The sequence below is a fragment of the Carlito syrichta genome, unplaced genomic scaffold (assembly GCF_000164805.1).
Source record: "Carlito syrichta isolate Samal-C Ts95f unplaced genomic scaffold, Tarsius_syrichta-2.0.1 Scaffold301572, whole genome shotgun sequence".
Classification (NCBI taxonomy): Eukaryota; Metazoa; Chordata; class Mammalia; order Primates; family Tarsiidae; genus Carlito; species Carlito syrichta.
Window position 1 is genome coordinate 230,151 of NW_007245668.1, and position 20,062 is coordinate 250,212.

The 20,062-nt window shown below is 37.2% G+C and overlaps 1 protein-coding gene across 2 annotated transcripts in view; it reads left to right on the forward strand.

The window, feature by feature from the left end:
• The window catches only part of HDAC9 (histone deacetylase 9), a 512,743-nt gene that overhangs the window by 204,417 nt on the left and 288,264 nt on the right, over positions 1–20,062 (forward strand). The gene's annotated exons all lie outside the window — the stretch shown is intronic.

A 20,062-nucleotide genomic window follows, 5' to 3' on the forward strand; every position in this document is an offset into this window, starting at 1 on the left:
GCACAAATCAAACAATTGTCCAGTAGGGGTTGCTCATAGAGCAGGAAGCCTGATTGTTCTAGCCATGATTTTCACAACTTCAAGGAGACTGGAATCTCAAGGCCACTTAAAGTGCCTTTAGTTGAAATAACCTCTTTATGTACTCTGGAAGAGACCCAGCCTCTGATATCTATTCTAATAAAATAGCATGTATAAAATGAAAGAATCGCTAAATAAACTATTTACATATTGTCCTTTGCCTTAACAATGACATTTTTCAAACCACATTAAATATGTTTCTGTGCATGAGTGAGGCAAGTTCATAACTGCTTTTCCGAACAGCATCAAAGTGTCGTTAAACTGTTTTTAAACACAGATTTAGAGAATGAAATTGAGGGTAGTAAACTAGTAGCCAACTAAAGCAAAACAGGCTGGAATGTTGGTCACCGAATGTACACACAGGATCCAAGCAAAACATCTTGAATTGCTAGTACCATAATAAATTACAGTTTTCACATCTGTATTTGCAAGTGAAAACAGCACTAAGTCGAGCTTGTGAAATAAAGCCCAAACGATGACATTTTTAATTTGCCCACACCTATGATGACTTGGTAGACCTTCTGCATCATGCAATAACTTAGAAAACTGAGGCGGAAAGAAGAAACAAGGCCAGTGCAAGGAAACTCCATGGCCAAATGCAATTGTAGACGAGAGAAAATGAATGAGGGAGGCAGAGGGTTAATTGTCACCTAAGATCTAATGACTGTGTTGATTGCTCCTGTTTTCTTTGTCTCTTCCTCTTCCTTCACAAGATGACCCATACCACATTCAACTAACCGATCTCCTTTTCTTCAGGGTTAATATTCTCTCTTTAACGTAATGAGATAAATGGCTGAATGGAGTTGGTGTCCCGGGAGTATTCAGAGGGCAAGAAATGGTCAAGAACTGGCTTATCTCCAAACTTCATTAACCTATTAGATAACTGATACAGGGACCCCAATTATCTTAAAGAATGAGAGACTTCTGAGGGATGGAGTCTGTCCTTATAATAATGGAACTTCGCAAATCCCCTTCGTGAAGCGGGACTCTCCTGGGTGGAGAGGATGGGTTGATTTATTTCTCCATGGTGTCCTGGAGTGTATCTGCCCTGATGGACTCCCTTGATCTTGACATCAGTCACTTTGGAGTCAAGATAATGAAAACTGCCTTAAAGAGGCCCCTTCAGTTTATGCAAATGGAACTTTATCTTCAAAGGGGCAATATCTTTGGGAGAGTTTATTTGCTGTTTATAAGTATGAATAAAAGAAAGTGTTTTTTATATTTCCTCCCTTCTACTCCTTGATTTTTCTAATTTACATAGGCATAAGGGTAACTTTTTTATTTTATCTTATTAAGTTTTCTTGATGCTTTGAGAAAGTCAAATTGTCTTTAGTCTGAAGCTTGCTGCATAGAATCGGCAAGGACATAAGTGACGTTTAAGCATTATTCCAAACAAATGAAGTTATACACTTCAGGACATCTTGAGACTGGATCTCTTGAACTGAGATGACTGAAAAGCACAGTCTTGCAATTGAACAGGTATCCCTTAGGGTGATAAGGCAAAAATGATAGCACCGTTAGCAATTGCATTTGCAGATGTACCTTGGCCTACCACTCAAATTAGAAAAGAATGATATTATGTCTGTCCAGAAGAAACATTGGGATATGTAGAAATTTTGTAATAATGTTAACATCAAAATCAGGACAACAGATGAGGATTATGTTTGATGACACAGTCCACATTTACTCAACATTTTAGCAGACTGATTGGAAAGAGCAGGAGTCTGCTAATATAGCATAGTGACACTTCCAATTAGTGACCAGAATGGGACTTAGTGAGAAATCATGAAAGAATGAACAGTTTACCTGATAATCTCTCTGGTGTTTTCAAAATGTTTCTAAGGTTAGAGATACAGGATTATTTTGACCTTGATGTCAGGTTTGTCTTCTTGCTATTCTAAATTTAGAATGAATGGTGGTTTATGATGGTCCAACAGGAGTTTATCCTCATCTGAACTTTCTTTAACAACCAAAAATAAAATAAAATAGAACCCAAAACACAATTTTAAGGACTTTTCTTTTTCTGGAGAAAAATCTATACCTAAAAACTGATGTCTCCATTTTTCAGTTTTCTCCAACATTTTTATTTATTTTCAGGCTAGCATTTTGAATATCACGGACCTAGACGGTGAAAAGTTTTCTGTAACTATTTCACATACAACTGTTTTCCTGAGTGCACTCAAATTGTTACTTTATTTTTGAATTATAATCTGTAATATATTTTTCATAACACTATACTGCATTTATGAAACATAATTAAAATGTGATAGGATGCTTTTGTTTTTAATAATTAATTTTGTCTTTTCTTTAGTACTTTTAGTCAGAAGTGACTATTAACTGGATACATTTGCATAGTACTCTAAAATGTTCTTTTTTATTTTTTATTTTTTTTTATTTATTTATTTTTGAGTTGGAGTCTTACTCTGTCACCCAGACTGGAGTGCAGTGGGCGCTCCCGGCCACCGCAACCTCGACCTGCTGGGCTCCGCCTTCTGCCTCAGCCTTCCAAGTAGCTGGAACTACAGGCGTGCGCTACCACACCCGGCTAATTTTTTGATTTATTGTAGAGATGAGGTCTCACCAAGTTGCCCAGGCAGGTCTCGAACCTGCAGGCTCAGGCAATCCACTCACCTCAGCCTCCCAAGGCACGGGATTACAGGCTGAGCCACCATGCCCGGCCTCTTTTTTAAAACAAATGGATTTTTACTTCAAATTAATCACTGGGATAGATTGGCTGTAAAATTATAATTAAATTACCTTAAATGTTATCATAAAAATGTAAAACTATATTATATTTGCATAATTATATAACTATATTGTAATTGTATACTTGCATATATTAGTTATATATTATTACAAATATGTTGTATTTATTATACAGTACAAGATATACTATATAATGAATAAAATGTACATTTTATACATTATGTAGTTATAGTTAGGTAAAGACTATAATGATTAACCTGTGGTCAATCTTATCATTATCTGAAGGAGGAATTTGTGGATGTATAATGACGGTTGATATTCACAATATTGACCAACCACTTGGCATAAGTCATGATCAAACAGAACAGAATGAATAGTAGCAATTAACAATCATCACGTGCTCATTGAGTATCATCAGCCTTGGCAAGAGATGTGATTAAAGATATTCTTCAGAGTTCTCATTCTTCCCACACACAAGCAAATGATTTATCCAGGAGAAATGAATAAAAGTCACTAGGAGGCTTCCTTTGCTAGTGAAGACAAAGGCATGCAAAGTCTCAAACACTTAACTTGGAAGACTCTCCTAAGGATGATCTAGCTGCTTCCTTTCAGTTGCCAATAAACCCAGGAACATCTTCTCCAAGATCTGTAGGCAGATGTTGGCCACGGCAAGGCTGAGCCTGGGGGGCATTGGGATCAAGAGTATATATTGACAATTTTAAAAGGCCCATATGTTTTTCTGTTTTTATTTTTTATTGCACATTTACTTATGAAATATTTTTATTTTCTGAGTCGGAGTTTCACTCTGTCACCCAGGCTGGAGTGTGGTGGAACAATCACAGCTATACCACAGAATTAGCCCCCAGTAGCTGGGACTACAAGCATGCACCACCACGCCCTGCTAATTTTTTTGATTTTTTTTTTGTTTATGTTGCCTTTGGCCTCCCAAAGTGCTGAGATTAGAGACATGAACCACCTACTGCCCCCGGCCTTCCTTTTATTTTTAATCAAAAGAAAGAATAATCTTTGAAGAAAAATTGGCAAAAATGGACAAATATAAAAAGCAGGTAAAAAATCACCTATAATCCCACCAACCTTAGGGAAGCACTAACATTTTTTACATTTTTTCCTAGTCTCTCTTTCTCTGTCCCTTCCCTCTTTCTCTTTCTTCCTCACTCCTTTCTGCTGAAAATTACCTTGCTGCTTACTGTTTGGAAAGATGGTGAATATTTTTTCCTTTGGATAACTTCTGAAACTTTTAGAAAAAAATGTCATCCCATTCCAACTCTTCTCAACTGTAATGCCACCTATGTTAAGACGATTTATGGTTGATCTTTTAGATACATATTCCTAATGTATTCAAATGACCCTTGCCTGTCTCTTGAGTCACCCAGGTTTGCTCAGTCTTCCCGGGGCTTGCGAGGAAATGCCTTTCAGGGATCTCTTGAGTCAAGAGTTCAGAGTTCAAGTATTCTTTTTTTTTCTGGTTCAAAGTGGAAATAAACAGATTTTTCTTATGCTGGTTACTGCGAACGTTTTGATTTGATTTGATTTTAGACCACATAGTGAATGTGGTCAGTGCTAAATCCTTGTCTTAAAAAAATAATTTTGATGGTAGTTGTGGAAGTGTGTGGTGAACCCTAAATAACTCATGAACCAATAATATCATGTGTAATACTAAAATTAGACTCACCAGAGAAGATGCATTAACAAAAATTATGTGACTATTAAGACATGAGGGTAATTGATTTGTTATTATAAATGCAAATTATAATCCTAGAAATATTTCAGTAAATACATCAAAAACACTTTTTGATTAGAATTTAATATAAGTTCAACGAGTTGATTATGTAAGCCCTCTGCTACTTCTCTCCCCCTTCACCAAATGCTTAAATAAACCTTATTTTTCAAGATGAAAAGATCAGTCTAAAATTCCTTATACTTAATGCTCTAAAACGCCCGGGTTCAGAAAATTAAATTACGCCATTTTTATCTGTTTGAGATCAGCTCTGTTTCCTTCTTTGCTTTGTGTTTACTTTCCTGCAGTAGCTGACATCAAAAATGTTTTCTGGAATGCTTGGACTAAATAAGTTATGCTTAACTCAATATCTAATACAAATAGCCCTGGGGAGCGTCAGCGACACAATCATAAAAGCTATAGTTTCTTTTAATAGCTTGCCACACTTTGCTGATATAGTATTTCTCTAATCACCAATCTTTATGTGCCTTTCTGACCTTGGAGCTCTCAGTCCAAATGACTTTGTGGTATCAAAGGGCCTATGTCATTGGAAGAGTGAATGGCTTTCATTTTTCCCCTTGAAACTTCCGGTTCCTGGCATCTGTAAAGAATTATTCTGAGTGGTGTTTTGCTGCCTTGCGGCCACTGCCCTATCCAATGGAAGTGACTTTTCCCAGAGAGGTCACAGTAGTCAGTAATAGGTGAATATTGCATCCAGGGAGGAGGTAACTCTGATTTCTCTACTTTCTTCTCTTGCAACATTAATTATTCTTGCATCACATTAGTTGGTAAAGATTCAAGTCACGTTTTGTTTGCAAAATATGTCAACAAAGTCTGTCATGTGCTAAGGATGAGAGGTGACCAACAAACTTCATAAAGTCATCCCATTTGTTGGGAAAAATAAACCTCCCATTTACGCCTTATGCAGGAGATTACTTTATGCCAACGCAAATGAGTCTACCTTTGGTCTCTGTAACCCTACAGCACCTCAAAGCACACACAAAAGGAGAGCACAGAAATGATTCTGGAGTCTTAAATCCACAGTGTCTATCCGTATCTGCATCAGCCAGCTGGGTAACCACTGAGTACTCAGGCTTCTGATTCCTGCCTTGTTTTAAATTTGTATTCCCAACGTTATTGTGTTTAAAGTTTTCTGCATAGTCAGTACTGGGGGATTGTATGAATGCATTTCCAGGATACTAGCTTAGACTGGAAGTCTGGGTAACAGGTAACATTTCCAAACATTTCAGTGATGCAGTGAGTTGCTTTTAAATAATTTCTTACCTTTTCTGTGCCTTAGGATCTTAAAATAAAGAGTGGTGGGGCAAGTGTGTGTGTGTGTGTGTGTGTGTGTGTGTGTGTGTAGAAATAATGTAGAATATTAGCAAGACCTGTGAGGCAACATATATGCTTCCAACCAGAGATTCTTAATGCAGCTAAAAAGTGTGTATTTTTAAAAATCAGTGTAGAAAAATATGATGACAAAATTTAGTAGTACACGTATGCCATGCAATTTTATCTATTTATTTTTTTCATATAAAATGTGAACATACTTTTACTACTGTAATGAACACTCACCTGGTTACTTGGGGGAAATGTTCACTGTCTTTTTACTCTCTATTATTTGGCACAGATTTCTTAATTTTTTTCCTAGATTGTTCTTAAAATATTAGTTTATATATTAAGGTGTTTCCCATTTATTCCAGTTTAGGCTATTTTATTTAGTATTTTATATTTTAATATTACTGAGGATTAAACCTAGAAAATAAAAATCTTCTATAATCTCTTAAAATATTTTACTCTTTTGATACGGTTTTTAAAGTTTTTACTTTTTCTTAATTTATATATAAAATACAAAAATTCTTTAAAAATTCAATTCATATCACATATATAATCTTGTAAAGTGATTTTTTTTTTTTTGAGTTGGAGTCTCACTGTCGCCCAGACTGGAGTGCAGTGGCCGCTCCTGGCCACCGCAGCCTCAACCTGCTGGGCTCCGGCGATCCTTCCATCTTTAAAAAGTAATATTTCAGCATTTTTCCATGTTGCTGAATATCTTTTGAAACCATGTTTTTGTTGAATACACAAAATATCTTAAAGGAATACCCATTTAAGGAAGTAAGTAAGTCTCATAGATGATGGTTATAGGGTTACAGGCAAGATTGTCGGGAACTCAAAGCTACAAGAAGAAAAAAGTATCCTTTTTGGAGAGGCAACAGTTACAAAAGTTTTGAGATCTTAGAGCAATTAGGGGATTTGTTTGAATGTTTCCTCTACTTGACAATAATGCGTGTGTGTGTGTGTGTGTGTGTGTGTGTGTGTGTGTGTGTGTGTGTGAATGAGAGAGAGAGAGAGAGAGAGAGAGAGAGAGAAAGCCCTTTTGAAAGATTCTGTGAAGCACATTTGCATCTTATAAATGAGCTGCATTGTCTTTACTATCTTAACTTGACAACCCCAGCAACCCCTCACTGTGCCCTGCAGCCTTTTGCATGAAGACTGGTGACAAAGGGACAGCCATTCTAGAATTTATTTTTCAGAAAATAACTGAGGTGGCTAATCTGCTTGTCAAGATGAGATCAAAAGTAAGACTCTCTCTCACCTCTGTATATTAGTAACAGTTTTTAATCACTCTGAGCCATAGCTAGTTTATAATTACATCTTTTGAAAGAACTGTATTGAGTTGGTTACCTTTTGCTCTGTGACAGTTAGCATAAAATATAGTGGCTGTAAACAATAAACATGCATTATTTGTCTGGAACCTGCTGATCAGCTGGTGGTTCGTTCATTCTAACAATGCTCGCTTAGGCTGAATAGTCTAGGCTGACTCCCTCTCACATGCCTGGGAAAGCTGACCTGGGTGGGAATGTGGGGGCATCTCTCCACATGGTCGTTCATCTTCCAGGAGGCTAAGCCTGGTATGCTTGCAGGGCATGACACAATTGCTCCCAATAGCCAGAGGGTTCACTTAGTTGGCAAGTAATTTTCAAGTGTCTGCAGTCACCCCATCTCTTTGGTCAAAGCACATTACATGGCCAAACTCAGAGTCAGCATGGGAAGGGTCTACTTAAGAGCATATATATAGGAAAGAATGATTCATTGGGAGCCCTTATACCTTATACCATCATTTCCCCTCTAATTTCTGAAATCCATTTTAATGGTACAGACACAGAACCAACTTAAAAAGTTTTAATGATTGTTACATTTATGTTTCTGCAAAATTCATATTACAATGAATAAACCAAAATATATAGAAACCTGTTATGAAAGAAAAACCATTGTGTTTTTTTCTCCTTAAGCAAAACAAAACAAACAAATAAGAAAACAATTCTGTGAGATAACTAGATTTTCTCCTAGTTTTAGCATATCATTCTGGTCATTTGAGATATTTAGGAGAATGATGAATTCTTGAGTTTTATACAACTGTGATCTAGCAAGCCAAAAAAACATTTTAAAGTACTTGTATTACCTCAGAGCTGTGTCTTGTTATGTCATCTGTTAAAAAAAACAAGAAATAAACAAACAAAACCTAACATATGCTAATATTATGAAACTCAGCTACTTAGTGTTAACATGTATTTTCAGATGAAGGCAATTTCTTAAAGATGAGTTATTTTTATTAGCATCACATATATATAGATATAGAGATATGGATTTATATAAATATATATTATATAAAATACATATCCATATGGGGCAATAAAGCCAGAATTTATTTATAAGACATTATTTATTCTTACATGTTTAAACTTATCACCTTCCAAGTACCCTCTATTTGATGCAACACACCTATCAAGACACTTTTTCCATCGCTCAAAATAGGTTTTGAACTGATCAGTTTTGATGCCTTTTAGTGCTTCAGCTGTTTTTTGTTTCACCTCTTCCACATTGGCAAATCATTTCCATTTGAGGATTTCTCTCATTCAGGGAAGAAAAAAAAAGTCACTCAGGGTGAGATAGAGTGAATAGGGAGGGTGGGACACAGGGGTCATGCTGCTTTTGGTCAAAAACTGCTGAACACTCATCATGGTGTGAGCAGGTGAGCTGGTAAATCATCCATTATGAAATGGGCAATTGTGTTGATAGAATCTTCTCCCAAAAGCACTGAAGCCAAATGTAGTCTCTCACAACAATACTAACCTGGTATGCTGATGCCAGTGGGTTCCTAGAACACTTACATAGCAGGAAAAGCATGTACTACAAGGGGCTATCCCTTCAAAAAACAATTCCGTTTATTGGGGGGAGATGGTCCCCTTCCTATATCGGTGTTTTTCCAATATAAAATGCAATGCTATTTCAAAAGTATATTTTTGGGTGATGTGGTGGCTCAACCTGTAATCCCAGCACTTTGAGAGGATTGTCTGAGCCTAGGGGTTCGAGACCAGTCTGGGCAACTTGGTGAGTCCTCATCTCTACAGTAAATCGCAAAAATTAGCTGGGTGTGGTTGCATTCATCTGTAGTTCCAGCTACTTGGAAGGCTGAGGCAGAAAGATCGCCTAAACCCAGCAGGTCGAGGTTGTAGTGGCTGTGTGCGCCCTGCTGCACTCCAGCCTGGACGACAAGAGTGAGACTCCAACTAAAAAAAAAAAAAAAAAAAAAAAAAAAAAAAATATATATATATATATATATATATATGCACACATATATTTGTAAAATCAGAATCCAGGCTTGGTGTGGTGGCTCAGGCCTGTAATCCCAGCACATTGGGATGCCTGGGTGAGGGGATTTACCTGAGCCCACAGGTTTGAGAACAGCCTGGGCAACTTGGTGAGACCTCATCTCTACAATAAATCAAAATGTTAGCCGGGTAGGCTTTAGCACACACCTGTAGTTCCAGTCACTTAGAAGACTGAGATGGAAGTATCGACTGAGCCCAGCAGATTGATGCTGGGGTGGCCGTGAGTGTGCCACTGTACTCCAGCCTGGGCGATGGAGTGAGACTTCAACTTAGAAAAAGAAAATCATAATCCATTACAAAGAATCTTCTCATCATGAGAAGAAAGTACACCAAATAATTTGTGGATAAAGTCATCCGTCAATATCACACCTAATTCATATATGAAATAAGTAGGGAACATCTATGAGATATTCAAAGATATTCTAAATTTCCACTTATCTTTGGTATCTTGTACATATGCTTTACCATAAAACTATCTGGAAAGAGTGCAGAGGAAGGAGCATGCATCTTAGAGAGAGACGGGCTAAATTCTGACCGTGTTAATGACTGTGTAACCTTGAGCAAAATCCTCCAGTTCCCTGTGTATCCACAGAGATGACATGGAGTCAAATAAGGCCACAAGGTCAAGGTCACACAGGCAATCTCATTGAGTGTCAGTTGCCTTCCTTCTTTCTCTCTCACTCTTTTTCTTACTTTGGTTACTAAAAGCAGTTGAATGCTTTCTGATAAGTTTCACAGTAGGCACATACCGTTTGGGAACAAAGAAGGAACTTGGGAATGTGGCTCTGGGTTAGTCTGAATGTCACCGGCCCATCGAAAGGGACAGACTGTTGGCGCTGGGGCCAGACATGTCTTTCCATTATTGTTTTCTCCTCTCTCCAATTTTCCCATGCCTGTTTTTTCAGAGACCTGCTAAATTTCGTTGCTCACTGACAACCTGATTGCTCTGCCCCTCAGACTTCAAGAAAAAGGCACAGAAAGGCCATGCTGAGAAATTAAGGCACAAAAGTCAAAACCTTAAGTGAGTTTACGGAGGCCCTGGTGCCTACAGCGCCCCAGAAAGTGGATGGAGTGAGAGCGATGAAAGTCGGCCACTATCCCAGTCTGCCTAATTTTGGGACATCGCCTGTAAGGTTTTACCATTTCTGTGACTTAAATTTGTGTTTTCACTCAACATTAGATGGCTTAATTTGTCAGTGGGTTGGAATCAAAAACGCTTTAGGACAACTATAATACCATCCTGAGAGAACCCAGGGACAAGCTAATTAGGAGTAAATAGGAGAGATGGAAAAGAGGGTGCATCTGGGTAACTTCACAGGGTGAAATCCCCTCATGGGAGGTGGCAGCTTGGAAATCTGCATAGTAACAAACCTGTCACGATCCAAGGACAACTTGGAGGTACAATTAGAATTACCATTTCACTGTGACGTTTATCAAAAGTCTCTGCTCCCATTTTGGAACCAAAATTGGTTTTGTCTCAGCATTTAGTTAGCTGTTGCCTAACTTTATACGTCCGTTTGTAAGCTCTGCACTTCTACTACAAGAGGGAAGAAAGGTTACATCTTTCAAATCCTCAACTCCCATAGGAGTCCTAGACTTTTCCCATTTGAATGAAAATTACATATTTTGAAACCCACACCTACTAAGTGAATCCTAAACTTATTCCATTTGAATAACAAATACTATAAGAAGTCAAGAAAATATTAAATATCCTATAGTAAATAGCATCTGTTTCAATAACCTCTTCTAAATTCTCCGAATTTAATCCAAGAAAACATATTCTCTGAGTACATAGTATATTTTTTCCTTAAGAAACACAACTTTTATTTTCTAATATTTATTCTGTATAAAACAACACTTGAAAAGTTTCATTCTGAATAGAAGCTCAGAGGAAACCAAAAAATTAACAAAATTATGGTATTTTGCAAGAGGTAATGCAGTAATAACCTTGACTGTTTCCACAAAATTGCTATGGATATTAATATATCTGAAATCACAGTTTCCCCAAATAATTAATTATTTTTAAAGCAGGATTTATTAAGAGGACAGAAAAAGTCCCATAGTGGGAGGGGAACCGAAGGGGTTGACCCCAAATAATTAGTTTTTAAAATTAAATAAAACACATCAAAAGTAGCAATAAGGGTAAACACTCCTTGCTGGATTTTCAATTGTTCAAGTTAATAACTCACCCTTAAGAAGACAGATATGTTAGAGCAAATCTAGCTTACATTTCTCTGTCTGAATCTCTTTTCTACATAGAAGCACATTTCCTATCCCATCTTTTTAATATTCTTTTTATATAGACATAGAGAACTCATGCATAAATTATTCTAGTATATTTATGAAGGATTTCAAATTGGAAGAGTTGAGGAGCAAGCGATGGAGAGAAATTGGGGGCAAATCTGAAAAGAAAAGGGAAAAAATTGTGATATTTCCTCCTTTCCTCCCAGGTTCCTCTCCTTACCTCCCCGCCCCCACCTCCCCTCACCCCTCCTTGTGCCCTGGGCAGTGTTGCATTCCTACTTCTTTTTCGAGGCAGAACAATGCAAGTGTGATGTGAGGTTGCTTCTCTATTTTCTCCTTTTTCTGCACAACACAGGCACACATTCAGTCCATTACTAATTTTAGCCACTTCCTTTTGCATATTCCCACAACAAGATCTTAGGACAAGTGCTGGCCTTGTCCTGCCTTGACTAATGGGCCATCCTTGCCACTCCTGGACTGGAGGAGGAGGGTGACTTGGAGAAAAACAATATCAAAACAGTTCTTCAAAACAAGAAGCACACCCTGCTACAATCATGCAATTCTCATCTGTTAGAGCTCTTGAGGGCCCAAGAATGTCCTTGCTGTTGTTAGGACCTAGTGACACCTCAATACTCTGCCTGGCCTGCCTGCAAACATCTAGTCTTGGCTAGATGTAACCTATCACACACAGAAAAATGGCATCTTAGTGTCACCAAGCACAGCTCATATGCTGTCTCTGCATTTGTTCTCACACTTCTTCCTCTAAGACTTGTTGACTTCGGAGGATTTGAGACATTTTTGGTTAAAATATTGGATGTACTGTGCGTTCTTTCTTACTTTTTGTGACCTCAAGTTTCAACATTCTTCTATGTACTACATAAAGCCCTATTGCAATCCATTTTTACTCCAAAAAATCTTAAGAAGTGATTCTAAGTACTTAACTGAATTTGTATGTCTGGAATCTCCTCAAATGACTTACACATTGTCATTGACAGTCATATCCTTGTACATTCTCATATGACATTCTCATTTGCTTCGAACTTGATATTCTACTCCTTTTAGTACTTCAAATATTGACCAAACATAGGATTTGGAAAAGGATAACATCAAGAATTTGTTCAAAGTTTTAAAATACTGGTGATTTCAATACCTGATGAAAAACTAAATTTGACTTTCAACATCTGAGCAGCAGGAGAGGGATGTTCTTCATAGACAGAAACTTGATAATAAATTTTTTAAAAGGCCATGTAGTCTATCACTAGAAGTTAAATACTAAATTCCAGTATAATAAATTAAAAGAGAAAGAGAAGGAAAATATCAATTGCCATTGGCTAAAAAGGGAATTTCAACATTTTATAGCACAAGGAGTATTTTGTTTTATTGATATGAATAGTCCAGATCAGCATTGTCCAACAGAAATATAATGTGAGCCACATATATGATTTTAAATTTTCTAATAGTCACAATAAAAATAAAAAGAAACAAATACAATTATTTTTAGCAATATATGCTTATGTTTTTACTACTTATATTATCCTGTGTTTAAAGACATTAAGTGCAGATTGATTGATTCATTTAACTACAGGACTTCTGACTTTTTTTTAACACTCTTATTGTGGATCTAAAATAAACAGCGGATAGAGCAGAGTTTTCCAGCCTCAGCACTATTGACATTCCAAAATGTCAGCCCATTAATTCTGTATTGTTGGAGCTCTCCAGTGCATTGTAGCATCTCTAACTCCTGTCTACTAGATGCCCATAGTACCCCTGCCCCCACCTCACAAGTTGGGATAATGAAAAATGTCTCTAGACTTTGTCAAATGTCTCCTGTGGTGAAAAATTCCCCCCACCTTACCCCACACATGGAGATAGAGTATGGGGCATGGCTCTACCTATTTGCTCACATCTATTCATTGAAATGGGTCTGCATTTGTTATTCCTATGATTAACCGAATGCATATACCCATGCTTTTTAATGGAATTGAATTAATTTTAAAAGTTTTAAGCCCCTAGCTATTATGATGGATTTTATTGGAGCAAAACATGAACATACACTCAGTAGCTATATTAATCCTGTAGTAAAAAGGAGTATTTTTATTGATGTCTGGAAAGTCTTGTGTCCTTGGAGAACTAGATATTGACCCATAGATTTGAAACATTTTCCCCACCTGTCCCACGTGACTGGAAAACACCCCATCCTTTTTGCCCTCATGCCAACCTGGTCTTTTGTTTACATCTGGTAAAATTTCTATCTCCTTTGAAAGTTTTTCTTTTTTTGCTTTCTCTGAGCAGCAATAAAATTATCATAGCAAACCTAAACACTTCATTTGCATAATCAAGTTTCCGTACATATGCATGCTGATTGCTTGTCTGTCTCATTTCTTTTCTGCAAAATTTTAAGCTCCCTGAGGTTGAGAACTCCTTGATCCTTAATACCACTATGGATCAAAAAAATTTGTTAGTAATATATTTGCCTAATGATTGACAATATTCATTGAAGGCTTTCATAAAGCAACATGATGTTGCTACTAATTTTAACTTTTGTCTTCAACTATATCTTGTATTTGGCCCATCTCTTTATTTGATATCATTTATGCGCTAGACACTGGACAGGATGCTGGGCAAAAAGTAATGAACATTCAGGTCCTGCCCTGGCAAAGCTCACAGTTTAGCACAGTAGTTCTCAGCCTGTGAAGATTTTGTCCTCAAGGTACATTTCACAATACCCAGAGATATTGTTGATGTTCACAGTTGGGGTGGGTTGCTACTGGTGTCTAGTGAGTAGCCATGAGGGATGCTGCTAAACGACCTAAAATACATAGCACAGAGCCCACAACCAAGAATTATCTGACTTAGAATGCCAACAGTGCCAAGTTCCAGAAAACCTGGAAAGAGAAAGGCAAGTCAGCTAACAGTGTAATGGAAAGTGAAGTATGCCTTCATAGAGTTAAGTAGAGGATGCCATGTAAGCGTAAGAAAGGAAAAAGTACTCTGAGTGTGTGACTGAGAGGAAGAGGAGGCTCACCTGGGGAGACAGTGGAGGCTGAGTATGCAGGACAGCAGCACATGAGGGAAGGATGAGGCATTGACTACTCCCAGGGGAGTGTGGAAATGGAACCAAAGGCTAGGGTGGAGCTCCAGGGAACCAGCTGTCAAAGGGAAGTCCAAGATGAATAGCCTGCAGAGGAGATAAGGAGGAACTAGAAGGATGGGAAGTGGTGAGAGGACAGGACACCTGAGAAGATTGTTTCAAGAAGGAGAGAATAGCAAACAATGTTATGTACCTCAGAGAAGCTAAGTGACATAAACACAGAAAAGCAACTTGAGCATTAGTAAGGAAGTCATTGGTGACTTTAATGAGAGAAATCTCAAGTGATGGAGCTTTTGCAAGGGATGGAGGATAGATTATTCTAGATAGACAAGTAAATGGGAGGAGAAAAGAAACAAGGATTTGTCTTCAGAAAGGATGTTTAAGATTATTTATAGAACTGAAATATTGAAAAGAGTCAAATCAAGCCGGCATTGAAATTGCTATAAATATAATGCAATAATACACAACCATGAACAGATATGTTTGTGAGGAGCATTTAAGGCTATGGAAAAATGATCACAGGACATGAAAAAAGCAAGATGCCAACTGGTATGCAGTATGATGCCCGATATTTTTTATAAGCAGAGAAAAACAAAACTAAAAAAAATCAAAATATTAAATATTAACAGTTGCCATCCATGTGTGATAGATATTATTGGCAATTATTATTTTTTATTCTTTGCAAATTAACCTCCAAAAGTTATAAAGTGGGCATGTATTACTTTTAAAAATAGAAGAAACCTTTAAAAAAAAAAAGCTTAGCTGAGAAAGAACAGAGAAAGTTTTGACAGCAACTTGAGGGGAGCAAAGGAGGGGAAGGGAGAGAGAGAGAGTGTGTGTGTGTGTGTGTGTGTGTGTGTGTGTGTGTGTGTGTGTGTGCGCGCGCGTGCACCTGTGTGTCTTTATTTGAGTTGGAAGCAATGAGAGCACTTTTGTACATTGAGGGGAGACAGCCAGTACACGCTGAGAGACTGAAGATACAGAAGCACAAATGATTGATGGAGCACGTCCCTGAGGGAGCGGGAAGGGATAGAATCCAGATCACAGGTGGTGGGATTAGTCTTGGCTAAGAGGAGAGACGTTGCTTCAACTGAAAAATGAGGAAAAGAGGTAAGAATGGATGTGGGTGCTGATAAGAGTGTAGAGGAGGGGACAGGAAGTTGAGGGAGTTGCTGTCTGCTGGCCCCTGTTTCCTTTGTGAAGGAGAAGGTGGGGTCATTTACTGAGTGGGGTCAAGGGTTTACAGAGAATGATGAGGATTTGTAAGGGCTGCTAAGGAGAAAAGAGAGGAAGGGGACTAGGGACACATCAATGGCTCCACTGCCTTGAGAGGCCTGCTGAGACTGAAGATTGGATTTTTAACGAAGGGCACCTATTTGTGTATCTATATGACCTTATCTAACTGTACACTTCCCCATTCTTTTAAAAATAGATAAAATAAATAGTGATTCTGTCTATAACATGACAGATTTTGCAGAAATGAGACTGACCACAGGGCCTTATACATAAGGCCCTGCAGAAACATTATTATTTTGAGTGCCTGGAGTGATAAGCAGTGGAGTTTATGCTGGAAAGGGACGAAAATAAAGTCAGAAGAAGGCTGAAGGGAATGTGGGCCACATGCATTTCCACGAGCTGAAGTAACGGGAGACAGGGAGTGAGAGAACTTTAGTGATGAGAGGTTTAAGCTACAGATAGGGCATTGGAAGGTAAAATACTAGGGAACAAAGAGGTCTCAAAGGAGGTGAGAAGTCTTGTGAGGTGGGTCTCTAGGACTCTCAAGTTAGTATGGACACAGGACAGGCAAAAACACAGCTTCCAGTTATATGTGGTACATAGAAACTCACAAAAACAAGCAAAATCCATGTAGATTAAATTATGTTCTCTCCTTTCTCCTCTCTCCTCTCTCTCTCTCTCTCTTTCTCTCTCTCTCTCAATCTCACTCTTTCTCTGTCTCTCTCTCTCCCCCAGTTCCCACACCCCCACACACAAGTGCACACATATATATATACATATTTATAGATAAAAATTACATATATATGACTTGAAATATTATTTAAAAAATAGCATAAGTGTTAAAATAGACTCCCAAGCAAATAAAAAGAATGCTAGGCCTTGTTTCAGTTCCAGATATTTAATTTCTCTCTATCTTAACAAGTCACTTTCACATTAGAAAGTTTAATTTTATCTTTGGCAAAATGGGTTAAGTTATATCTATTTAACAAGTATTTTTTAAGAACTAGAGTAAACTCTAAAAACATATCTCAGAGTTTTGGGAATCCGAAATAATATAGTTTAATTCACTTTCAACAAATATCGATTGAGCATTACAATATTCATGCATCTGTGATCAATAGTGAAAAATACAGACACCCTCTTCTCCCATACAGGTTTAGAATCAAATGAGGGACTTTAAATAATTTTCCTAAAATAGAACACCTTGCATGCCTTGTGATTCTATGCCTAACTCCTTCCTACTTAAGAACTAAAGTCAAGATTTTGACATGGCTTTCCTAGCCTCTGAGGTGTCCCCAGAGAAATGTCAAAGAAGGTGTTGAAATATTTGCAAACGCAATTTGTTAATGTTTCATCTTACGTTACTTTTATATCTGTTTATTCAAAATCTTGAATGCAAGTTTATTTTACTTCAAAACCATTATTTTTACATGCTTGTATCACTCATACACACATGCACAGATATAAACACAAATATGCACATATATGTATATATACAAATACGCATAAAGGATTTTCCTAAGATCTTTCTTGGAAAGCATCTTTCTTGCTTGGTGATTCTATGTCTCACCCCATCCCACAACTTAAGAATATTTTTATGGTAAAAAAAATTATGCATAATCAAAGCCCGGAGAAGATTAAATAGTCAGAATATTAGCTCATCACCATTCAGCATATTGGCGATAATGTCTATGTTAATACATCTGTTCATCTAACAGAAGACTGGTCTTCAAATAAAGGAACTGAAAGTATATCAAATGCTCTTTGATAAACTAAGCAAGGTGATAATGGATTTGCTATGCATCTAACAAGAAACACCATTTGATTTAAATAACAACAAAGATCACATGGAATAAAGAAAAAGTTGATGAAGCACATTTTATTAATTTACTATTCAAGGATAAAGACTAACCAATTGTAAATATGTATATACACATGTATATTTATACACATACATAAATATAAACTTTAAACTAACAATCACAAATGATATTAATGATACAATACATTCAAATGTGCATACCAGTGAGACTCTAAGATTATCAATTTGACTTACTTATAATGTGAATATTCTCAGTAGGCATAATAGTAATTGTTGGTAAGTCTGAGGGCCTAGAATGTGCCTAGTGTTGTACTAAATATTTTCAGTGGATCATCTCATTTAATTTTGACAAAAATCTCCATGCAATAGATACTATTGTTATTCAAAAATTAGAAATTCGAAAAATGGGACAACTGAAGCTTCAATAAATTGAGTAACTTCTTGCCTGTTATCATCATTTTTCCTCATTGCTCCCATGTAGAGGGAAGACTTTACCAATTCATCAAACCACACTGATTCTGTCTTCTAAATATCTCATGGGTTCATCTTCTCGGTTCTGGCTACTGTCAACTAAATTACTGTGGTCTACTGCCTGTCTCTGGCAGTCTGAATGCCGAGGTTTATTTACAAGTCAAGTGGTAGGTTGGTGATTACAAATAAATTCATGTTAGTTTTGATTACCAATCTTGTGCTGTCACTAACACCATATCATGACCTCTCAGGTGCTTCTGGGTATTTCTTGAGGGAGTCTTGCATGTGTTCAGGAATGAGTCTGCACTCACTTGGGAGCCGTTAACCCTTGCTGTGGTCTGTCATGCCCACCACCACTTCCCACAGTTGGGGTGCTGCCTTCATGCTCTCAAAGTTCTGCAGTCCTCAGAGTGCCAACCGACACTTCTTTCCCTTAAATCCTCAATGATGTTTTCTGTCAGGAATGAAAATAATGCCCTCTTTCAAGCTGTTTCATTTTGCCACAAGAAGCCCAAAAAGTATAGTGATTGTGCCGTAAATCTCCTATAAAAACAGCACTTTCGCCTAGAGAGCTGGTCTCTTGGGGGCTAAGACAACTGTTCAGTGAGGCTCAGTGGAGGACAGACCTACTTGCTGCTCTCCATTCCCCATTTTTTCTCATGTCTTCTCTCATTTCTCACCAGAAATCCTCCCTTTTTCTTCAGCAAAAACAATTGACTGAACAAACACAAATCATACATCAATCCATGCAAATGCTCCGTGGATATAGAGGGCAGGTGGGCAGGATGAAAGGAACGTGGCTCATCCACTGGCCCCACTGGTCATGGCTCATCAGACTTGCCCACAGTCAGTCTCTGAATCCCAATTCAGCTAAACTAAGGCACCCTAAATTCTTCTTCAATGCAAACATAATAATGCTCTTCCACTCCTTAGAATATGTCAATGACTCTTCATTGTCATCAGGAGAAGTTAAATCCCCAAAGAGGATTTAAAAGGTTTTTCATTAACTAGACACTTTCAGTTCTTTCTTCTTCTTCATCAGTTGCAACAACTTCCTACACAAACCTTCCTTCAAATCCCATGTTCTAGAGAAGAAATGGGTTCTAGCATGTGGAGCCATTGTAAGACAGGCAAATAGGAACCCATAGAGCTATTGTAGAATGCTATAGTCGCCTATTTTGCAAATTTACAATAATGCTATTTCTGTGTCAATTTAGAAATAGCTACTAGTTACTAAAAGTATGGTTTAAAATCCAAGTATAACTGGTACCAAGCTTACTTACTGTCTAAGAACGATAAAAACCATTTTACCCTTTGCTCAAGTTATAAAAAAAATTATTATCTTGCTGAAGATTGTAGCAGATGAAAAATAACAGCAGTAAACACTAGATAAGGTAGATTCACTGGTAATTTACAAATCAAATAAAGTGTGCTAATAATTGAGTATAACCACTTTAATATCTTATTATGCTTATTGCTTATATTCAGCTTATAAGTATAATGTAATTTTCAGTAGCAATATTTGATACTTTACAAATCATAATAAAAACATGTGCATAATAATATGATTTTATTTTCAGGGAGATGAAATAACTTTTAAATTGAAGAGTTTATTCATGTAAGCCAGGAATTATTTTAGTGTGATTCACTTTGTTTCTATTGATTCTATTTAGATCTGAATCTATTATACTAAACCCAAATAATACCAGACAAGACCTTAAACTAAATTGTTAAGCCTTGTCTAATAATATTATATTATCTGTTTGTTCTTTGTTTGTTCCATTTGATGAGATTAGCTAAAATCAGGCAGTGGAAGTTAATCTAACTTGACACGAAAGCAATGCAAATTGTGATAGTACTGAAGAATCTAATATGCCCATTTTTAATCACTAAAAGCATTTCTGAGAAGTTAGTGTAATAAAGGAAGTTGACTTGATAGATGTGACAATTATGGCAGCTAGTGAAACCACTTAGCAGAATCTGCACATCACTGGTCACTG